The sequence below is a fragment of the Mastomys coucha genome, chromosome X (assembly GCF_008632895.1).
Source record: "Mastomys coucha isolate ucsf_1 chromosome X, UCSF_Mcou_1, whole genome shotgun sequence".
Taxonomy (NCBI): Eukaryota; Metazoa; Chordata; class Mammalia; order Rodentia; family Muridae; genus Mastomys; species Mastomys coucha.
This window is the reverse complement of record NC_045030.1, coordinates 72,275,104-72,280,066: the sequence shown is the minus strand read 5'-3', so window position 1 is coordinate 72,280,066 and position 4,963 is coordinate 72,275,104. Positions and strand designations below refer to the sequence as shown.

The 4,963-nt window shown below is 39.1% G+C and overlaps 1 pseudogene; it reads right to left on the bottom strand.

Annotated features, from left to right (window-relative positions):
* Positions 1-376, bottom strand: part of LOC116103356 — an 18,065-nt pseudogene extending 17,689 nt beyond the window's left edge.
* Between the last annotated feature and the right edge of the window lie 4,587 nt (positions 377-4,963).

Genomic DNA, 4,963 nt, shown 5'->3' with positions numbered 1-4,963 from the left:
AACATCCTTTTTCCTGTGTCTGCTTCAGCTAAACGTTCCTTCATGTTTGACCCATCCAACTGACTTTCCAAAGAACCCTCAAGTTTCCATTTCACTACACTTTAGTACTTTGTATGATTTCTATATACTAATGCCAAAATATTTTTAAACTAAATAATAAATATATGAATGTATAAAGTTTTCCACACACTGTCAGTTACAGAGAATTGAACCATAATAGTGCAGGGTTATGGAGGAAGTGTTGAGGGAGTTTCAACCTTGAATACCTCAAACATGAGGACAGCAGAAGTTGACTACCTTCTCCTCCCAACATGGCACCATAAAGCCGGCTCTGCAGCTGTTGGAGAACCCTGCTATTAAGGTCAAAGTCCCCCATGTCCAGATGGTTTTCTGAGCTTATCAAAAAAAATGGGGGATTTTCTTTACTCAACAGGGCTTCCCTTTTTCTGCCTGAACTTGTCTGGAGAGTGTCCCTGAGCACAGGCTCCTCACTTTATCTGAAATAATGACCTTGTGCAGACCTCTGCAAACACTGCATAACTCAGCACACAAGTCCCACTCTGGCTTCCTGACTGCATGATAATTAGGTACTATGTTGTGACCAATTAGGCCTTTCTACCAGTACTCCTAAAAGCCCTTATATACCTTTATCTCTGGAACAATAACAGAGTCGTCTCACTGTAGTGGTCTGGTCTCTGGATGCCCTTCTGTCATACTCACAGCCGTCCAAACCCTGCCAACAGTTTCTGCTCCCTTCGTCATCTCCGACTGTGGCCAATGACCTATGAGAAGAAGGGATATGCACACCCTACCATCAAACCCATTAAGAGTTTGTTACCCTGCCAATTACCAGGCTTCAGTCCTTGTTTGATCTTATAAGGGTGTTTGTGGGCCCAGAGTATATAGATAGGTACTCAGCCTCCGATAAAGCATTTTCCAACACCCTGCCCTGGCCAATGGTACATGGCCATACATTCTTTTTCCCAGAGACCCTGGCCACATCCCAAGGGGCATAAATACCTCTTTCTCCCCCCACCCCTAATAAATGAACCAATTATCCAAAGCTGTTCCCATGTATTTTCATTGCCTGTGCACTCACCACACACTGAGATCATGCACTTCATTTACCTCCACCAGGCTTTCCCTCCCTTGAAGTGGAAATTTCTAATTTCTTTGGAAACTCAGTTATGTCATACGATGTTTTGCTGGGGCAGACAGGTCAAAGGATGTTTTGCTGAAGCAGACACGTGAAAGGACTTGTGGTATTTCGAAAGAACATAAATATGACCTCACAGATTGAGGGAGGAAGCTCTGGCATTGGTTCACTTTGCTCTACCCCACTAGTCTTTGCTGACAATGTTCATATATTGGCCTACCTTGTATCATGTTGCTGATGTTCTTTTGGCATGACTTCATAGACAGTAACTCTCCAAGGATCTTCTCATGATATGCAGGTGGGTTCTTACTGCTTCAGCAGGCTGATTGGTGGACCCTTGTGGTTTCTTCTGGATTGAAGTGCCATTGTTGATTCATGAGTGGAGATTGCTGAGTAGACTGGACTGCAACTGCTTACTCACATTGGTGTTTTGCTAGAGGACTGGACTGCTGACAACAAGGATTGCAATCACCCCAAAGAACTATTTCTACACAGGTCCACATCCCCCTTTGCCTTATTAACTTTTTTGTTCCCACAACCTGTGGTGGGTGATGGGTTAGAAGGGAGGTTGAAGCATTCAAGAACCTTTATTAAAGTAGGTTTTAAAAAAATCTAAATCTATACTCCCTCCAGTCCAGCTCTGTGCTCAACAGGCCTAGATGCCCCAAGAGGGAAGCAGATGTAGTGCAGAGTGGCGACAGGGTAGATGCTATTATAATTTATGACATATAGCTGAAATGCTAATCTATATCAATCTCTCAAATCTCTAGTACTATGTTGTCTATATAAATGGAGGACTCATGATATATGATTTGAGATGTAATTTCTGTGACTTGTTAAGATGTAATGTTTACTATGATGTTGCCATTTATAAGATGCTTGAGATTTTTATTTCTTTAATATTCAGTAGTATACTTAATCTTAGGACTGATATTTGCTGTTATCTATATCAGTTATTTGCAAGGATATTGTCTTCCAGAGCAATAACCCATGACTTGTATTTAATGTATATAATACATCAATCACAACATTTAGTGCCAAAAATCCTCTTCATGAATTTGTCTTTGCAAATCATTCATTAAAATGGTATCTGTTATTGTATGAATCTGAAATGTACACTATAGGATGATGTGATTGAATACTTGGTCCTCAGATTGTGGCACTATTTCTGGAATATTATGAAATATTTAGGAGGTAGAGAGGTAGGTTCTCTCTCTAAAAGACTCAATGGAACCAAGTACAAATTTAAGGTGATATAAAATTAGCTGGGCCAGCTGGTTCAATATGCTTCTTTTTACAGAAAAGATGGAGGAAATATATTCTTGGGTGTGGGGGACACTTTGAGGTTTTATGACCTGGCCCTACTTTCTGAGTGAAGATACAATGTGACCATATATTTCTCTTCTTCTGCCACCATGTTTTCACTGCTTGTTGCCATGTATTTCCCACCATGATGGATTCTGTATATCTGGAACTGTGAGGCAAAATCTGCCTATTCTCCATTAGGTTGATTCTGACAGGGTATTTTATCACAGAGACAGAAATGAAACCAATATAGAGTCAAACCTATTCATCAAGTGAATTTGGCAACACAGAATCAACAATGGATAATGCTTACAGCTAAGCAATCCATTAAAGAACTAGTCATTTAGAGAATGACAATCTCATGTATTTCTTGAAACATGATTCCTGATGGAATAATGAAGTACCTCATTCTTAGATCCAGAAGAGTTTGAAAAACAACATCTACTTATTTTAAGGTCTCTCTCTAAAAGGCTCAATGGAACCAAGTACAAATTTAAGATGATATAAAATTAGTTGGGCCAGCTGGTTCAATATGCTTCTTTTTACAGGAAAGGTAGCCAACAAAACATTTACCAAAAATTCTTTCTTTGTAGAAGTGATCCTCTTTAGAACTATATGGACCTCTTCAACTGTTGCTTAGCAGCTTAATTCGAAGTCACTTAGCTGCTCTCTTTCCTTTAGATTATTGCTACACAGATTGTTATCATGTCAATGAATTGGTGTGTATAAAGTGTATGTGGTTATACAAGAAGTACTTTTCCTCCCTGGGATTTAATTTGCATTTATTTATCTATTTATTTATTTATTTATTTATTTATATTAGCTATTTTCTTTATTTACATTTCAAATGTTATTTCCTTTCCTGGTTTCCCTCCCTCCCAGAAACACCCTATCACACCCTCCCTATCCCTGCTTCTATGAGGGAGTTCCAAGTACTTGTGGGCTATTTTATGTCAGTCCTGGGAATCAAACTTGTGTCTTCTTCAGGGCCAGTGCACATTCTTAACTGCTGAGCCAGTTTTTCTAGGTCCCAGAAGAGATATTTTATAAACTTAAGACTATGCTAGTATTTGTTTCTGTCATTTGTAATTATGAATTCTGAATAAGGCTGATACCTAGTCATCTGTTTTTGTGCCTTATGAGAAATACCTGTAGAATGAATTGCAAAAGTATCTAAATAGCTGCAGTGCCAAGGATATATCCAAAGAATAGTCACTGATCCAGAACATGGTAAACACTGGGCATCAATTTGTCTTTACTTAAGTGAAGGCATTATGTACATTATCAATACCCACTGAAAAAAATCTCCAGTTTCTTCTAAGTCAATTTACTGAGTTACACTTCTTTTGGGGCCTTCCTATAATTTCCTCAGAAAAATGTAATGCCATCATGTGTCAGTCCCAGCTATGCTACATTGTGATCATGTGAGATCAGGTAAAATGTCATTTCAGTCCTTAGTTTCCTCCTCTGTCATGTGACTGGGAGCCAAATCACATGGAGGCACTGAGAATCACAGCCTTGCTCTGTGAAAACTATGGCAATTGATCATTTCTTCTGCATACTTTTCCTTTTGTTGAATGCCACGAGGAAGCTCATACCTATTCTTCCTTAAGAGCACTTGGTGGAGCTATTTAACCAGAGAGCTTCATTTAAAAACTGAATCAACTCTTGGCAATCTTTTCTCAGCTGTCCTGTTTGTAATCATTTCAGCCTTCTCTGGTATTCTTTCCTTGCCGTTATCATGATGAAGAACTTCTGCTTGTGTGTGAATTCATTTCAGACAGGAATAAAACATGTCACACGAGTCATTCTTTAGATTGTAGGTTTACCTCTCTTCACCAGAGTGATCTTAGAAAAGTGATCTTACCATTGAAGACATTGTGGATTAAAAGCACATGTCCTAAAATGTAAGAACAGGATGCAAGCTTTAGTATGTTATTTCATCTGCTCTTGAGGAAGACTACCCTTAAAAAAAAAAAAAAGCAGATCTACATGGTATTTTTCTTTGTCAGTGATGAAGGATAAAGCAAGAATAAAACCATTCAACATTTTTGTTTAACTATGTTATTCATCCCCAAGACATAGATTTCTTATATGCAGATTGAGTGGCACTTCTGAATTATGGCTTCATGTGGGATGAATGGCTCAGACATTGGCAGCTCCTGGAGTCTTAGACCCACTTCCTGTCAGGGGAGTTGCCATAGCTTTCTGGAAAGAGGTTGGATAAACCAAACAGCACCTTTACATGGAGGCCCACCGTTTCTTCTTCTTGATTAAAGAGTCATGACGAATAATGACACCACTGTGAATATGACCAATGGTATGGACCTTTGAAGCAAGTATTCTTGGAAACTTCCCAGGGGCACCAAATATGTCATTGGAGAAGATCTGTATTCTGAACAAGGCTGTGAAGATTTTCAGGTTCTTCGAGGTCTAACTCTCTTATTTTGGATCTTCATTGAGAACACCGGTATATGAGAGACATAGAAATCGGGGGGGGGG